We start from the raw sequence: 19,386 nt of genomic DNA, 5'->3' as shown, positions 1-19,386 counted from the left end.
ATATTATTATTCCACTTTATAGGAATCAAGGCTTTGAAGTCATTTGACCAAAGGGAAGAAGGTCTCTATGATCTTTACTTTCAGAAAGCAATTCTGGCAACAGCAAAAAAGAATGCATGAGAGAAGTGTCAATACTTAGGATTCCTTTACTTTCTAATGCGTTGTGATATTTTAGCTCCCAAATCCGTTAACAAGAAATAAAGGAGTAACCAATAGTTCTGAAAATGGGCCAATTTTCTCAAAAGTTTTATGGGTTGAGCATATGGTCAGACTTCAAAGCACATAGTCATTTATGGAAGTAGAACCCTTTCCTCCCTACGGTTCTTCCCAGCGGCCTCCATGAAAAGTTCTCCTCCAGGGACAGCACCGAGGAATTCCACAGCAGTGTTTCCTGACCAGACACAGCAGAAAACAGACCCAGAGTAATGGGAAGAAACCAAAATTAGCTTCTTTACAAGCTATTAAAGCATGAGGCTTGGCCACCATTGCCCACGTTATAACCGGAAGGCTAACAGGTTTGCTCTTACTTTTTCTCCCTACTTACAAATACCTTCTTTCTTTCCCTATTACCCCCCTGAAAGGTAATAATCAAAGCAGGAACTTAGATGGGTGGGTCTCTCCTTCCTTTTCAAGCAAGCTCTGAATCAAACTTCCTGAGAAATCCACTGTAAGCAACTTGAATGACATGGCTGAATTCTTGGCTGGGGCAGATTTGCAGCCTGCTAGCCTTGAAGTGTGCCAGCTCCTTTATTAAGTTTTTATGTTAAAATATTACTATCCTAAGGAGCATGGAGACCATTGCTGACCCAAATTGCTGCTTCCTACGAAGCAGATACGTGAGTAAGTAATATAATTGGGCTTTTGTTTTTTAAATAGATTGTCTTAAGGGAACAGTCTATCTTTAATAACTATACATTTTTGCTTAGCACTTCTAAATTTATAAAGCACTTTCTCATGTATTTCTCCACTTAATCATCATCCCACCGAGTGATGCAGGTAATCCTATCTTCAGTCCACAGACGAGGAAATGGTGTCTTAGAGACACAGATCCAGGGTCTCTATCTCCAATTATGGTATATTTATTACTCCTAACCTCAGGGTTTCTCTTTTGTAATTTTTTTTCTTCCCAGTTTTTCAGCGGCTACTTTGGGAATTTGCCTTCTAGGGGTGCAAACCTGGAGATGGGGTAATACTTAAAAGACACTCTGCTGACAGTGCTCAGCAGAGTCTCAGAGCCAAAAGGGGTGGTAGAGGCTATTTCCAGCTTCCTTATTTTACCAAGAAGAAAACAGAGTCCCACCAACAGGCTGACCAGCCTATGCGGCAAAGGCTGCAGGCATAAAATGTTTAGACTAGAAGCCCAACCTCCTGGCCCCTTGTCTCCATCCCTTGGTCTTAAAAACTCTTTGCAGCACAGCCTTTAAAATCAAAGGAAAAAAGAAAATTAAAATCAGTACTTGGTTATTATAAGTTCCCATCCTGTATTTGTTTGATAAAATGGAAAGAGCCTATTAATTGAGAAATCATGAAATACTGTATAGAAGACAGCCTGGAGATAAACTGGGGTAATACTTTGTGGGGGGTTTTGTTTGTTTGTTTGTTTTTATTGTTTTTAGGTTAACATTGATTTATAATACTATAGATGGTTTAAGATAACTACAGGTGTAAGTTGTCACACCATGTCCACCACTAAAATACCAACAGTCTTCCACCATAGCTTTAGTTCTGCATGTGAGAAAACTGAGGTTCAGCAAGGCCAACTCAGCTTCAGAGCTGGGACTTAACCCAGGTTCTGGTCTCTAGTGAGCAACCCCCACCTCTGTGACCTCTGTGGTAGACAGTGTCACGTGCTGTTTGCCAGCTTGTCAGAGATGGTCCACCTTAAACATTTCCACACACAATTACCTGACTCAGCCCTGGCTTTCCTTGGCAATAGAGATTAGATATCAACTGCCAGCTTGGATGGTGTGTTCCCGAGGCAACATGGAGAATTCAAGCTGCCAACATCGAAGTCTCAGGGAAAGTAAAGTGTTGAACCAGTTAAACATCCAAAAATACTTTGTCTCTCAAAAACAAGGGTGATTCATCAGAGGACTTGCGCTACATGGAGAAGGCATCAGAGTGACCCCAGAGTCTAAAAACCCCACTCAGAAGCCTGCTCTGACCTTTTGATCACAGCTTCTGCTTCACTCAGCTCCCCATGAAGCCTCCCTTGACTGTGCAATCCCAGGTGAGTTCTCTCCTCACATCCTGAAGTTCCACTCTATACAGTTGGCACTTGACTTTATAGTGTCTTACATTGTTTCTTAACCATTTGGAATGTTTATTTGAAAGTTCACATGGGTTGCAAATGCTCTGAGAGGAAGAAGGAGACTTCCTCCTCCATACCCTCAAGTGTGTATCAGGGTGTCACCAAGAGTAGATGCTCATGCTCACAGTTTCCTGACTTCAAGACTCTTTCACAAACTTTGCATTTCCACACACAGCATCTGCTCAATATCATTTCATTTGCTCCACTGTGACTTCAGCCTTTTCAAAGCCAGAGTTCAGCACCCGGGCCTCTGTAGGCCCACACCAAGGCTCTGTGCAAAACAGAGAGGAGCCCCTTTCTGCAGGCTAGAGGAGCACTGGCTGAAGTGCAGCTCCCCAACTGGCTGCCTGGTGTCGTGAGCCACTGGGTTCTGGTTCCTCATGATGACAGCAAGATAATCTCTCTCCCTATAGCCTTCCCAGCTCTCCCTCCTAACAGGGTAGGCCTCACGGGAGAAAACTAACTTAAGAGGCTTATTTACCAGACTCCTGTTGTCAAACACAAACAAAAACAATACACACCTTCAATATCTTCTCGATTCTCAGGACCCAGCAGTGTTGATACTCCTGACGAGGCATTTGTGGAAACTGTACAATACAGTTCCAATATTCTTTCCTCTACTGAAGTCCTAGAATTCACCATGAGTTGTCCTACTCCTGAGCTTTTTCTTCCCCTCAGCCTAGAGTGCCCTTGCCTGCTGATCTTGGTGTCAGATCCCAATTCCCCTTGCAAAGCCGGTCAGAAACCTTATCTAGTCCATCAATCAACATAAATGGTCTTCTAGATGCTTCTCACCTCAGCTCTTGTGACTTCCACATTGCTTTGATGTCTGTTACAGCTCTTCCCACATATAATCATGTAGCCCAGCAGCTAGTGGTCCACACAGGCTTCTCTGCATTCACTCTGCCTCAACACAGATGCAGAACTCAGCATCACTGAGAGCTCCCCAAAGGTATACAGTTACAAACAAATTGGGAAACAAAATCAGCTTTACAACTCATCTGTTTCACAGGAAGAGTGAAGAGAAGAGACTCTCTCCCACGTCCTCAGTCAACTGATTACCAGTCTCTGCAAGCTCTCCTGTGCTTAAAATGCTTGCTCTCTCACTAGCCTTCCTGGGGACACTCTCAGCCAGGCTGAGTGTCTGCATGCTTTCCCCATTCTGCCCCAACCCAACTTATTTCCTTCTTATTTTAGTAGGTGGAACAGCTAAGGTGGCCCCAAGTCCTACCTGCAAGCGACATCCCCAAAGGCATCCTGAAGCTCAGTCGAATGTAGGCTGTCCCTCAGTTCCACCTTCTTGAAATGGCAGGAATAGACAGAGCAAGAATATTTTTCTTTTGACAGGTGTGTTTTCCTCCATAGTGAATATGGTTCAGTAGGTAAGGACAGTACCTTCCACCTGTGCTCAACACCTCATGAAAACATGTCCAGCAAGTCTATCTTCTGCCTTCTCTAGCCCTCTTTCTCCTAAGGAAGGCCTTGAGCTACAGTGAGGAAAGTATCTGAACACATAGTAAGTGCCTAATAGTTGTGAAATGAATGAGTCAGTGAGTAAAAGGGAAACATGGAAAGGTTAAAAAAGAAAACTTTGAGACCTCCCCTGCAGGGATGATCTCAGCTTAGCTGAAGGACTTTGAGAACCATAAAGGGTGCGAGAATGAACTATGGATGGTGAATGCTAGTGTGATGTGTGAAGAGGCCCTTCTGGTATTGACTCTGCCATGGAACCTGGGGTGGGGGTGGGGCTAAGGGGTCAGAGCCTCAGTTCTCATCTGTTCTATCATTCTGCCTTAAAATGGCCCAATATGGACCCTGACCATCAGGGTCCTTGGGGTTCTTTGACATTCATGTTTGAGGCCTCTTCTCCAAGTGCCCAGACATCCAGAGCCCCCTGGCGCCTCTGCATCTACAGAAAGCTTTTCTTGGCGACAGTCCTGGCCTGGGGACCTTCACTGCCTGCTGGCAGAAAAGAATTCTCAGCTGTGGAAACTGGTAAACTCCACATATTTTATAGATGAGAATTCAAACTCCTGATGACTCTAAATGTGGTGTGAAATGGACAGAAGTCATCCTGCTGGTGTGACATGCCTGAAATAGTGTTGCTACCCGTCCCCCACCCCTCCCCCAATGAGGGCATGCACGTCATGGAAAGAGAAGAAGCAACAAGTCACCAGTGCCTTGGCAAATGCTGTCCCCCATCTCTTACTCCTCCCTCTTCCGTGTTTTATCTACATTATAAAAATAAGAAAAGGTCTGTTTGCTGTGCAGGGAAAACAGCCCACAGTCACCTAAAAGCAAAAAAGGGAATCAGTCCTGAGATCTCTAACCTGGTCATCAGTGTCAAAGTCTGGCCACTGTGATGGCCGCCCTGTACCTACAGAGAGAATTTTCAGATTGAAGAGCCAGCCACCAAATCACACACACACACACACACACACACACACACAGATGGAGAGGATGATAGAGACAGCAACAGAAACGTGCCACTGGATACTAGTGATTTGGAGACTAGAAATTATGAGTTCATGGGAAACGGAGAACTCGATTTTTTTTTTCTTTCTCTCATTTCGTCGAGGTATTAAAGCAGCCTAGAAGATTTGGTTGAGATGTGGATATATTCAATGGAATTTTGTCAAATGGTCGTCCTCAGTCCCCGGGGTCAGTTGGCCTCTGGCATCCAGCAGAGACCGCTCGATGTATCCGCTCGATACCTCAAAGCTTCTCACTCCTCCCTAATCAAAGCCCAGTCGGTAAGACCGTAAGACACCCCTTAAAGATGCCAGCGCCCGAGTTGCACCAGAGGGGCGAGGGTTTCCAGTAAACTGATCCGCATTCATGTGTGTGCGTGCGTGTGCACGCGTGTGTGTTTGTGTGTGGCGCGTGTGTATGCGCGCGCGCGGGAGTGTGGCGGGGGCGGGCTCTGCACCCAGGGGCAGGGCTCCACGGCGAGAGTGGCAGCTGGACTTAGTAGGCTGCTAGGGGCAGGGAGCCGCAGTGCCGTACTAGCCCGCTGCTGAGCAGACAGCTCTACAGCCGCGGAAAAACCAGCAAGCAGAAGACCCCCGCGCTGCCCAACCCTACTCCGCACCCCCACCCCCACTTCCCGCCCGCAGCCCCGCGGCGCTCACTCCGGCTGCCGTTCCCTTCCCCAAGAGAGCAGCGCCGGCGGGAAGACGCCCAGAGGCCAGCTTCTGTCCCCCTCTGTCTCTCGGTTCCTCTTTCCTCCCAAGTAAGGGAATAAACACGAAGGAGCGCCCCGGGGAACCGCGCGCAACCAAGTGTTGCTTGGTGAGGTAAGAAGGTGGCGGGCGCAGCGGAGGGGTCTCGGGTTCCGGGGACGCGGGCTGCAGCAACTTAGAAAAGAAGAGCAAAACGGTAGCCATTCCCATTGCAGGGGAAGGGGCTGCAGCCAGAGTCACTGCGCCCACTCCGACGTAGCCACCTGCCGCAAAGCCCTTGCAGAAGGAGATCCCCCGCTGGAAGGGTGAGGGCACTAGAGGGGTTCAGTCACCTGCTGGTTCTGTGATTGTGGACCTTCCAAACCTCAGAGGCGTGCTGGCGTGAGGCGGCCTTGCTCCAGGCAGTTTACTGAAGCAACTAGTCAGGATTCTCCCCTCCTAGACTTACCTTGGTTACTTGGTTTCCAGTTCGCCTTCTAGGTTGCAAAGAGGGCGGCAAGGAGAGGAGTCTGACTGCCAAAGCCTCTGACCGTCCCGCGGGGCTCCAGGACTTTGGGGGCACTCCATGAAGCTCCTGGGGAAGGGTCGCTGAAAGGGCAGCAGCAGACAACACAGACACCTTGACAAATATCAGATAGGGGGACAGAGAGGCATGCCAGGTAGACCATATAAAGTTGACCTGTTTAATCTTCTAGTCAAAAATATGTGTGTGCGTGCGTGTGCGCGCGTGTGTGTATTGGAGCGCGCGCGTGCGCTTGTGTGTGCCCCGCCGTTGAGGAGCGCGCACCCAGTATCACCTGTAGGGCTTGCATGAACTCCACCATTCGCTCACCCTGCATATTCTGAGATTTTCTGCGTAGACTAGAATTTGGGGAGGGGGCTGTGGAGTTGGAAGAAACCCTACAGGTGATTCTGATGCGCCGCCCCCATCCCCGCCATCACTGCAATGGAATGGGTGAGACGAGAGTGAGGAGGCAACTCCCAGATGTGAGCCAACCAGTAGCGGAACTCAGGGGTAGCGCGCAAGCCCCCTCTCCCAGCAGCCCCGCGCGGCTGGAGGGTCTGCGGCAGCGCTTGGTGATTTGTGGCTGCGCCGCAGTGGCGCGAGGGAGAGCGCCAACCTAGGGGCGCGCTCGCAGGCGCGGCGCTAGCAGGCGCGGCGCGGCGCGGCGGTTTCCTCGGGCTGCATTAGCATGTGATGACCTAGCTGTCCGGAAGACGGGTGGGAAAGGGGGAAGCTGTTTGCCTTTCTAACGTGTCCGGCGTTGGGGGAAATGCATCTGGGGGTGTGGACCAGGAGGAGTCACTGATGAGGCACAAAGGTTGGGACAGGGCTGGAAACTGTCCCTCGGGTTCCAATTGGAATTAGAGAAAAATCTTGGTTCTTTCGGTGTCAGGGAGTCGTCTTTGTCTGTGACATACAACCTGCATGCTACTTGCTGGAGCACAGGGTATCCTTGATGTCAGTGAAGGACATTAGATCACTGGGGGCAAAAGTCATAAAGGTTTGGTCACACGTGTGTGAATACACACACACACACACACACACACACACCCTATCTTTGTACTTTATATCCTCGTGTTCCACAGATAATTTTTGAAGGTAGGAAGGGGTTGCAGTGTTTCTTGTGTTAAAAAGGGCTGCATTTGCCAGAGATTCTGTGCTGAATATGAATTAGATTTATTATAATTATTATAATTTATAATTATTATAATTTATTATAGCTGTAACCAAGCTAATTTCTCTGTGATATCCCCGATCTAAGATTTTTCTTTGCAATCACTCTTATCATTTATGTTTAGCCTATAGGCCGTATTACAGATGTTTTGTTTTGTTTTCTGGGAGGGATCTGGGAACTGTAAACAAGTAGATGAGTCTTCCTCACTACAGTTTTAGGATTCGATGTAGAGCTTTGGTTCAGACCAACAAAGACTTGGAGAGAACATAATAAACATCAGAGCATCTTGGAATCTAGACTCTCAGAGATAGGAGAACTACTAAGGTCATCTATTCCAACTCAACCTCTCCCCTAGTTCCCCAGAGAGCTCTTCATCAGGTTGGGAGGTTCCCATCAACCCTGAACTCCCAGAGGTACTGGCTGTACACTTATGAGGTTCTGCCAGTGGAGAAATCCAGAAAGCAGTAGCTTTTCCCCTTGTGTTTATCTAGGGGAAGATATTGGCTCCCAGCTTCTCCCCTGGAGTGGAAGCAGGAACAGGAAGTAAATTTATTGTGGTAAAAGCCCTTTTAAAAGTATTTCATCATCATGATACATACATTCTTTTGGTAAAAAGCAATTCCTACTCATTGCAGAAAATTTGGAAAATTGACAGTGTGCAAAGAATCAACCAAACCACTCTCAATTTCACCACCCAGATTTCATACTGTTAGTATGTTGATACTTACTTTCCATTATTTTAATGCCTTGAAATCATACAATCCATACAGATCCATACATTTATTGTATGGATCATGCAATCCATACAATTATTGTGTACTTAATATGTGTATTTCTCAGGTTAAGTTATTTATATTCACTGTGTCATTTAACCGGAAGAAGTCACTCTGGGGAAGTTATTATTATCAAACCCACAAGGATTTCAGTTGCCCAAGTCACATGACTAGTAAGTGGCAGAGCCAAGATTCAACAGTGTTACCACCTCCCTGGTCAAACTCTGTAATAATTATTTTTCACTGACTTCAATGCATGTTTCTTTTAGATATTGTGGATAGTTTTTTTCAGTTATAATTTAATCACTATATTCCTGAGTGTAATCCCAGAAACCTAGAATCTTAGCTATCATCCTTATTCCTAGAATTTTAGGTATCATTATACATTCTTGATAGTGATTAGCAAATATGGCTGGACTTTGCTAAAACCTCAAGCTTTCTGACTTGTAGGCAGTTGCTTAGCCTCTGTGGTTTTCAGTTCTTTGCACTTCTCTTAGTGACTGTTTTGGGAAAGTCCTTCATGAACAACATTTTCATGGCTGCGTATTATTTGTTAAGTATTTAAATTGTTTCCTGCCTTTAGCAACTACAAATAACTGCACAATATCCCTGGGCAAAGTCTTTGTGGTACACATTTCCAATTACTTCCTTTGGATAGATATCCAGAAGTGGAATCATTGGGTTAAAGGGCATGGAATGTTTCATGACTCCTGACATATATGAGTCACTTTTTGAAAAGGCCTCTCTAATTTACATTCACACCACAGTCTAATCAGGGGACTCCTCAGGGCTCAACTAGACCAGGGCCTCAACACTATCAAGTCAGACCACACAAACATTCCCCTGGCCTCAGGGAATAAGAAACCATGATTCTCACCTTGCTTTGACACACAGGCAAGTTATATGACTATACCTGTTTTTATGTGAGTCAGTGACAGTTGCAGATTTATTTGGTGAGATGTTACATAGTAACTTTGAAGAAATGAAATTTTGGGTAAAAATTATAATTGGGCATAACATCCCACTTCTCCATATACATAATTAAAACTGTGCTCATGAATGGGCCTCTTCCCAAACCAGCCATATTCTCAGAGTTGTTGGCTTATCCCAAGACCCAACATTCTGCAGCCAAAGCACAGTGAGAGTTGATGTCACTTTATATATTTTGTTAAATATTTATTTATTTATTTATTTGTACAGAACTGGGGTACAAGCCAGTGGTGCAGGGGTGGCGAGAGGCTTCACCAGAGACAGAGTGGGGAGCAGAACAGGCAGATCGACAAAGTACATTGCTGAGAGGCACAGTGGGTGGGTCCAGAGAGCTCTGCTGTGCCATGTGGATCACATCCGCTGCTGAGCTTGAACTCGCACTGAGGGGACTGAGGCCAGCTTGCAGTGCTTTGTGCTTTGTGCTTTGTCCTAACCTATTGCGCCACCAGGGAGGGCCCTCACTTTATATCTTTAACAAAGTTCATCTACCCTTGTCCTCCCTGTAAAAACCCTCATGATTAGTAACTCCTGGTAAAATAATTTAAAATGAAGATTGTATATGCATCACTCCAAAAAATATTCTCGGGTAAGGAAACTATGGCAGCAGAACTTGATTTAGGCAGCACCAAAGAGGCAAAGAAGAGGTTTTCAAAGAAAATAAATTGGCCCTACTTATGAGTTTTCCCTAGGACCATGATTGTCCCATAGCAACCTCTGCCATGAGCCATGGCTTTAGGGGCACCTTGGCCCTGAATTAGAACCTTTTACTATAAATGGAATAAATAGCCACTTAGCTCCCACTATGAAATCCCATTTATTCAAGATTCTGCTCAGATCTTTAAAAATGGGCTTCTAGGACTGCTTCTGTGGGCTAGGGAAGCTTCTCCCATAGCATCTGTACACATACTAACCTCATTGTGGGTACATCACTTGTCTACATAGCCCCCACTAAACTGTGAGCTCCCTGGAGCAAAGACAGACCTGGTCCTTTACTACACTCCCAGTACCAAGATAGTACTTGTGCACAGTACACAACTATACATGATAATGAACAGATAAGAAAGTGTTCCAGACACTGCTCTGGGTACTTATGCGTGTTTCTCTTTCAGTGCATCTTTGTTCTGCTCAGACTATGTCAGAAATGTACGTGAAAAGTGTCTGGAGCTGTGCTCTTTCCACAGTGACTATTTCTATTTTCACTTAATTCATTAAAATTAAATTGCTAATTCAGTTCCTCACTCACACTAGTCACATATCTTAGTATTAAATGTCACATATAGCTTTTAACCACCATTCTGGAGAGTACATAGGCAGAGCATTTTCATCATTGCAGAAAATGCTACTGGAAAGTGCTGATTGGATTGTAATCTCGATGCAGGCAAGATGAATCTTGGTTTCCACCATCTCCCCTGCAATAGGATAGTGCCTGGCCAAAGGAGGAGGAGGGAATTAAAGAAATAGGAGGGGCAGTGGTAGGAAATAGAGTAGAATTAGGCACATCATTTATTGATGCTTGCTTTGTTCCAGTGTTGTGCTTTTATACATGTATTGTCTCATTTACAATTCATAGCACTACAAGTCTGGTGTTAACCCTATTTCCTGATTTCACAGATCAGGAAATGGAGTCTCAGAAAGTTTAAATGGTTGCAAAGCCAGCAGGGGATGCTGAGCTTTAACTCTGACTTCAAAGTACTTTCTTTTATGCTGGTTTGTTTTCTGACCTAAATAAACGTTTGTGTGATCATGTAGATGTGAATTTCCATCATCTTGGCTTCCCAGAAAGTCAGAGAAAACATATTCTGAAGACTTTTTGGGAGAAATAATTGGTATAATTTGTGCATGCAAATGGTATTTTAGGAGTGAAGCTTGGGGTGGGGGGGAAGGTCATAAAAGATTTTGTCACTGAAGGGGCGAGGTAGGAACCTACAATGGGTCTTGGCTAGCTGTCCAAAATGCAGGAGAGCATTCATGCTTCTCAGAGAGATCACCAACTCTGGAGGAGAAAATTACCTCAGCCAGCATTTCACAGCCATCAAATGGCACAATCATATCACCAGCGTCCCCAAATGGTGTAGTCTACTAATGGCAGAATCTTGCTGTTGACTCCCTGGCCAGTACCTTTCCATCGCTCCACTCTACCTCACAGGGGATTGACTGCAAGTCCTCCCATCATTATTCTCTTGTCTCAGATTTTTCTAATTTCTTTATTCTTAATGAATAAGAGTCAGTAATTCAAGGGGAAACTAATCTGTACCAAGTAGAGTAAGATTATCGTTTCTTCATTCTGCATTTCATACTTTAGTTAGAAATCTAAGTTTGAATGAGGAATCTATAACAGTAACATCTGGTGAGTTTAGTATCAACTAAAAAATAATCCCAACTGTCTTTTAAATTTTCTCTTGGTTGGCATGACCTTCCCACTCTGCTCTATACTTGTAGAAATGCTACCTGGGACCAAAGTACACAGCCTTTGCATCTTTTCCTAATTTTATTGTGTTCATTTCCATCTATCCTACCAGTTTGTCCAGCTTTAGTTCTGTTATCCACTGAATTTACTATCTCAGTTGGTTTCCTGTTACCCCCAAATCTGATCAGCAATTACACTTGAACTAAGTCATTGATAAAAATGATGAACAATAAAAAAGTTGAGATATTTCACTAGATGCTTCTGAAATACAGTAAGAAAAAAAAAAACCCAAAACACTATTTTAGAAAATGTGTCCAGTTTCTTATACTACTATTTAGTTCATGTTTTGTTTTGTTTTGTTTTTTTCATTTGTTTCCAAAAGATTATCAAGGGAATTCTTATCAAAGGTCTTAATAAAGACCAGATACCCTTTGTCACCGGCATCTCATTGATCTGTCTGTCCCATAGCATTGTCCAGGAAACAATTTTCTTGATCAGATATAAACGGCTTTCAGTTAACTCCTATAAGTTCCTATAAATCATGATTTTAGTCCTAAAAACACATTCCACATCATTTTTCAGAATATTTCCTGGGACTACATGAGTCCCTCAAGTCACCGAATTTTCAGAAATTATTTTTCTCATAGAAAATTGTATTTACTGCAAAGGTGGTGGTTGATGATGTTGACGGTGGTTGGAGATGGTGATAGTTGTGGTGCTGATGTTGGTATGATGATGGGAAGATAGTGGTGGGTGGTGCTGGTGTTTCCTTTATATTATGATTCTGAACAGATTAAATAGATTAAGGAGAGTGGTCTAGAGCTCTCAATGACATGCTTTCTTAGTATCCTTGGATGTTATTCAATTAGACCAAAAGACATTAATTAAAGGCAGACTAACAATCTCTAACTTCATAGAAAGTGAGATCAGGGGAGGAATTGATAGAGCATCTGGTGTCAAACCTGTGTCTTAAAATGAAGGATCCTCCTTCAAAAAGGGAAATACCCTGTTTAGGATCAGGCCACCAAGGCAAGATCCAAGGTCTCCCATTCATCCCCAGTGCTGCCCTCAGGACATAATTCCTTTGCATTTTTGTTCTTAAAGCACATAAGCTTTATTTTCTGCAGAAATGTTCATTTTCTTTTTAGAAATAATCTCTAAAGTCATTGGTGCCTCAGTGCAAATGAAAGCATCTTTGCTGGCATTGTGATTTGACAAGAGAAAGGAAAACGCTTAAGGGTGGAAAATGGAACCAAAGGATCTCCAAGACAGAACAGGAACATAGAGAGAAAAGGTTTACAGGAGAAAAAACAGTAAAGATTGTAATAATAATCACCATTATTTACATGTTGTGACGCTTAGAAAATAGCAAAGTGTTCATGCTCACAGCCTCTCCTGATTCTCATCACAAGCATGGTGCAAGCAACATGCCACTGGCCTCTTCCACTAGTGTGATCTCACCAAAGCAGAGACTGTAAAAATCTATATCCAGAAGAGTCTGTTGTGGCCAGAAAAGGGCTAAAAGATTGAACTGAATGATATACAAACCCCAGATCCTCTGGACAGCTAACCCTCAGGATTCATTTGCTCTTTTCTGTGTGGTTTACATAGAGAATTCTCTCCTCATAGACAGTGCCATCTCTATGGAAACTACGTTCTCATTTTCCTGATGGTTAGACTGGTACAAAAGTGCCGAGAAGTCAGGTTCAGCAAGGCCACTTTGAGGTGTAGATGCTGAAATGTTTGAAATACTTTGTGCCAAATGTTTTTATGCTTTGCTGCATTTCTCCACCTCTATGTTCTGGGACCGCAGGCCAGAGCACTTTACCAGCTGCCTTGGTACCCATGTTTTTCAGTTTAAATGAAAGTGCTAGATAGAAAAAGTTCTCAGTCTCCCAGAGAGCCAAGCGTTCCTTCCAGAATACTAAAGTGGGTGCTCTCATTCAGTCCCTCACACACCCCCTCCCAATGTCTCATCAATGATAATATTAGTGACCCTCAGAATTGAACCCTTGACACCCACTGGAGAATCAGTCTCCTCCCTTTTCTCATGCCAGGATGTCCTGCAGGCTTTGGCTAATCTCAAAGCTATCTTTCTCCACTATTAGGAAGCCAATAGCCATGCGTTACTATAATTAGAGAAATCCCTGCTCTGCTTAAAAGCTCCCATTGCTACTAATCCCTAGTTATGCAAATTATGGCAAATGTACCCCTGAGGAGATTTATCCAATCGTGTAATAAACATTAAATCAGCAAATATGTATTTGCTCAGCACAGGATAAGTTTCTGGAGATAGGACCAAAGAGCTTCCAGGAGGTAGATGGCACTGAGATTATTGCCAGAAACAGACCATATAGAATTTTCTTTAGGTCCAATTCAGAAGAAAGTCACCTCCTCTAGGAGGTGACAGCCTAGGAAGGTGTTATACCAAAGAGGTCAGGTAATAGTCTCTGGAGTAGATGATCTTCAGCTGAAATAAAAGGACAAGAATAGGTTAAGAGAAGAATGGAATAGGGGCAAGACTTGCTAGAGAGAGGGAAGTGTGAGCAAAGACACAGAGGCTGTGCTTGTTTAGTGCTGCTGGAGCCAAATCTATGAGTTCAAAAGCCTGAGAATATGTGTGAAAGAGTCCCACACAAATTAGGAGTATAGATTTCTCTCATGGACCATGTTGACCAGTGAGGATATGTGGATACTGACATGGCCAGGTTTTAAAATTAGGGCAGTTGCTGTAGCTGTAGTGTTGTGAGGGTAGCAGAAGCAGAACTGTCTGCTGGGAACTTAACTCATCTGAGCAGTGAAGAGTTACTCACCTGAGTACAGAATGAGGGAGGGACACAATCAGGAAAGACTGGTAATTGAGTGGATGTGAGGGCTGTGAGAGAATGCAAGGCCCAAGGGCAACTAACTCCCAGACTCTACTTTCTGCAGCTAAAATGATAGTGATTCCATTGACCAAGAATCAGGAATAGGAGAATGAGTAGGGTTCAGTAATGAGTTCAGCTCATGTGCTAAATTTGAGGTATGAGCAAGAGATGCTTTGGAGATATGGTTGATAGATAACTATGTGGTAGAGACCCACAGTAGGGAGTCATCAGTGTAAATGGTGGGTGAAAACACAGGGGCTGATGATATCATGGAAGATTCTACTTTCATTTATCTTTCTTTTTAATTGAAGTAACAATGGTTTGCAACACTCTGTCATTCAGATGCATGGCACCATACCATGGTTACAGTCTCCCGTCGATCTGCACCATAGTCCATTCGGCTCCCTTCACATCATGCTCTCCATCCCTCCCTCTTTGTCTGGTAGCTTCAATTTTACAGCCAGTTTTCTAGGAGTTGTTATCTGTTTGGTTCTTTCTAGCTGACCTCTCTTTTCTTTATATTTCACATATAAGTGAAACATCCTGTGTAATGTAGAATGGGCCCTCCCTTACTGAAAAAAGTGTGGCGATTTCTCCAAATATTGAAAATCATTCAGCCATGTAATTCAGTCATTCCATTCCACATTCCAAGGTATCTTCTTGAAGAAAGCAGTAACACTAATTCAAAGGGGTTTGTGCACACCTATGTTCAAGGTAACACTATTTAAAATAGCTAAGCTATGGAAACAACCTAAGTGCCCAAGGACAGATAGTGGATTAGGAAGATATGGTACCTATATATATACAATACGACTCTACTCAGCTATGTAAAAAAATACCTATAGAAGATGAAATTTTGCCATTTGTGATTACATGAATGGGACTGGAGGGGATAATGTTAAGTGAAATATGTCAGAGGGAGAAAGACAATTTCATTTATCTTGGTACATGTTTTGCCAGTATCTGAAAGATCCATGTCAAATATCCATTGTCTCTTTAATAAATGGAGGAATATTCTCACAGCAATAAGAATCTGAGTTTGATGGGCAAACTCAGCTGCTAATCTTTTGCTGACTCAGTAAACCAGTGTCCACTGATGCCAGGTAAATTGTCAAATATGGGGTTCTTTGAAAATACTTGTTTTTCCCTTCCACATTTGAGCTTCGTGTTTTTGTAGACATGGCCCTTATTTCTAGGCAGTCGTTCTCAAATCTGGTTTAACATTAAAATCCTTTGGGCAGGTTTGTAAATACATCATTTTGGGATTTGACTCTTAGAGATGCTAATGTAATTGGTCTGGCAGGGTTGGGGCCTGGGCCTGAGTATTTATAAGTCTCCCCAGGTGATGTTAGTGTTCAGCTGAGTTAAGAACCATTGATGTACAACATTCCTCAACTTACAGTGCTTTTAATTCATTATCATCTTGACAAATCTATGAGCACATTACAGTTTCTCAAAAAACCACTTTGAAGTGTCAGAACCTAAACAGGACACTGCCATGGTCTTATTTGCACCCTTTTCCTGTCTTTGAATTCAGTGGCATTTTGTACCTGTAAGGTTCATGAGAAACTTTGTCAAATATCCTGTGTGTATAGCTAATGTCTACCATATTTGTCTGAGATAGGTAACAAACTTGGTTAGCCAAGGAATGATTGCTCTCTCTTCTGAGTGCTTACAAGGCAACAATTCTAGAATTTTCATTCATAGAAAATTGTCTGAACACTCTCCCTCTAGATATTATGATTCAGAGCTATGGGTTAGGCATTCAGAACCAGCAGTTTTAACTCGTATGGAGGGTGATTCTGATGCAGGAATACCATCCTTAAGAGATGGGAAAAGAATAATACACAGTCACCTCTTAATTTTTATGTAAATAACCAAATTGATATGTAATAAACAAAGCACTAGCAACTGGAAGAGATACCAATATAAACCACTCATCAAAAAACTTATTTTTCTACAGTAAAGAATGTACACAGAGCTCAGTTAAGGGACAGCCCACCCAACCCCTAAATCACCAAAGTGGAAAGAAAAGTTGGCTTGGAGATTAAGATGAGGGGATTTCTTAGAATTCCCCTAGCATCTCTAAGGTAAATGGACAGAAGCTGCAAAGAATGGGAGGAATATTTGCAAATTACATATGTGATCACTATCAGAAGGAAACAAGCTGAGATTAAGGAAAAATTGCCAACTTTAAGATTAAAAAATATATATTGTACAGAATTAAAATCATGTACTAAAAATATGAGCGTTAGAAAAATGCAAATTATTGGCCCTCACTGATGCCCAGTGGGTTAGGATGCAGCACTGCAAGCTAGCCACAGCCTCTTCAGGGCAAGTTTTATCCCTGGCCCCAGAGGTGACCCACATGGTGCAGCAGACCTCTCCTGTCTCGCCTGCTGCTCCCCTCAGCAGTGTATTTTGTTGGTCTGCCTGTTCTGCTCTTCACTTTGTCTCTGGTGAATCCTCTCACCGTCCCTGCACCTCTGGCCTATACCCTAGTTCTGTATGCATCAATAAATAAATCTTTAAAAAAAAAAAAGAAAAATACAAAATATTTAAAATAATTTCATATTCTAATAGTACTAATAGAAAACACAAAGGAAATGAAATAATGAGTGAACAATAGTGGCTACATTTAACATATTAAAAATAAAAATATAGGAGGGAAGGGAGAGGATGAAAACAAGATGGGGATTAGCACAGGGACTCTGGTGGAGGACTAGGGGCATTTTGGTGACGGGAGAACTATGATGACTACACATGAGGAGAGAAATCTTAAACTGTCAACAGCTAACAAGGAAGTAAGGAAAAGACATTACTTAAAAATCAATGGATAAATAAATATAATTTTTAAAATACAAGAGAAGAGAAAATGAAAGATCAATCATAATTAAAGTCACAGTGAAATATTTTCCTGGTTTCAGTCCAAAATAATTCACTGTGTACCAGGGGAAAATAAAGGTGTGTTCTGGTGAAAGTTACTGGTTTATAAGAATGAAATATTCATTGACATAGAAAAATAATATTTTATTTAAAGAAATGTCAGACATTCTGTAGCACTAAATGTCAGAGAAAGTTGATATATGATTATAGAATTTTGAAGTAATAAGATTGAGACCCAGAATTCTCTATTCAGTAATAGGAAAGGCTAAAAGGAAGATATTCTCAGCCTGCAGAAAGTAAGCCATTGAATTTTTTTTACAGGAAATGTATTTAATCAAAGTATTCTGGTCAGTAAGGACATTAGTAAACATTAAAACTGGGGAATGCAGAAGATGGAATAGAAGAGACAGGAGGTGAACAATGACGCCAGAAGTCAGAATATGGACTTAACATTTAAATGTTATTAATATGATTATAAAACTGTCTGAAATCATTCTTAATAAAAATGATACATTAGAGTCTAAAAACTCAGATCACTCCATGAAAAAACCCCCTTGGAATGCTAGATTTCTTTTCATACTTCAGAAGAAATTAAATATAAAGTGCACTTTTAAATAAGAAAGATTAGATTTGTACAAAATTAGAATTGTGATGTTCAGCTTCAAAATAAGAAGGAGATTTGGGATGTTATAGCCAAGATGAAAAACTAATAAAGAAAATAGCAAGGGAACATAAAATAAAAAAAGACGATAAAAGTGAGGTCAAACTTATTATCACATTAGGTGTGAATAGTTTAATCATTTCTATTAAAAGGCAAAGAGACATGGATTAGGTTTCAAAAAAAAACTAATTCTAAATATATTCTGTTTTAAACAAAGTGGGACAGAAAGGAGGAGGAAAAGGGGAGAGTATTGATGTACTAGGAAAATACAACCCAAAGAAAAAAGACCAATATTAATATTAGAGCAAGTAGAATTGAATGCAGGAAGCTTTAAATGATGCATTAATAGTGACTAAAAGATATAAGCCATTAGAAGACATAAGATCCTTGGGATATTTTTATTCCCAATACCATAAACACCAAAACATAAAATGAAATTGGCAATATGTACAGAAGGACACAACATATTTCATCAATCTTCAACATGTTGAGGGACATAAATACAAGAATACATAAGGAATTTGAGAATAGAATGAAAATGAGGCAATTCAAGAATGTAAAATGTACACATCTGTTAAAATTCTATGAAATATTGAGAAATTTTGATCACATTGTAAAGAAAATTGTGATGTATTCTGAAATGTAGAAAATTGTTTTGGCAGGGAAAGAAAAATAAAGCTGAAATAGAATTACTATAGAATATATATTCTAGAAACTTGATGTAGCCTGGGACCTGTGCACATCCATCTGTCACTATTCATTCAGCATTCAGTGAGAACAAGACCCAAGACCTGTTATTTGACAAGCATCAAGCCTATAGAATGCTCCCTTCTTTAAGACTGAGTAAAGAGTAAAACAGATGGCAACTAAGGAAAATGGCAAGACAAGAGAGTAAAGAATAGCATACAGAATGAAAATGATTGAACTCCTCCAGCTGGACCAAAAAGAATATTCTAGGAGACTAGAATATTCTTTAGAGGGCAAGATGCCTGGCCCTTACAAATCAGGAGAGAATAAGAATAGACCAAGATATGAATGAGGTGTGAAAGTTGCAAGGATGCCAAAGCGCAAAATTAAAATCTATTAGGTGGAATTAAAGAGCAAAGATTCTTCTACAGAAAGTCAAATCATGTTTATGGAGGAAATACTGTTATTAAGTATAGGTAGTTAATATTGAGGTCCATTTTAAAGATATCAATATAAATACAGTAGATCTAGTTTAAAAGTTACATAAAAGTAAAATAGCTTAAGAGAAAAGTTATGTATTTTACAAAAAAAAAATGGAAACATCTGGATATAACACCCCAAGTTATATTTTGCTAATGGTGCATGTATCTAGCATTTATAGTGAAGCATGGGGCAGGGAGATAAAATGTTCTGAATTCCTTGGTTCAATGATAAGGGTCTTTAATTCTTGATATTCAAATTTAAAAATAATAATCATGGAATTCTTTTTTCCATTAACATAGCTTCCAAACCAAGGAGTCTAAGAAAATTATGTCAGTTGGTAAAAATCAGAAAATAAAGGGATAAAAGCATTTTATTTTAAAGATTTATTTATTTGTGCATACAGAACTGGGGTATAGGCCAGAGACTCAGGGGTGGTGAGAGGTTTCACCAGAGACAGAGT

The 19,386-nt window shown here is 41.8% G+C and overlaps 1 protein-coding gene across 4 annotated transcripts in view; it reads left to right on the top strand.

Annotated features, from left to right (window-relative positions):
• Nucleotides 1–5,357: 5,357 nt before the first annotated feature.
• Nucleotides 5,358–19,386, top strand: part of DGKG (diacylglycerol kinase, gamma 90kDa) — a 188,253-nt gene continuing 174,224 nt past the window's right edge. For 3 of the 4 annotated variants that reach the window (XM_012733612.1, XM_012733606.1, XM_004675068.2), the window contains exon 1: nt 5,358–5,607. The gene's annotated coding sequence lies outside the window, so the exon portion shown is untranslated. The remainder of the gene's footprint in view (nt 5,608–19,386) is intronic. The other variant, XM_004675069.2, reaches the window with a different exon arrangement.

The sequence above is a fragment of the Condylura cristata genome, unplaced genomic scaffold (genome assembly GCF_000260355.1).
Source record: "Condylura cristata isolate star-nosed mole 26May11 unplaced genomic scaffold, ConCri1.0 scaffold00003, whole genome shotgun sequence".
Lineage (NCBI taxonomy): Eukaryota > Metazoa > Chordata > Mammalia > Eulipotyphla > Talpidae > Condylura > Condylura cristata.
This window is presented reverse-complemented; position numbering and strand designations above follow the sequence as displayed.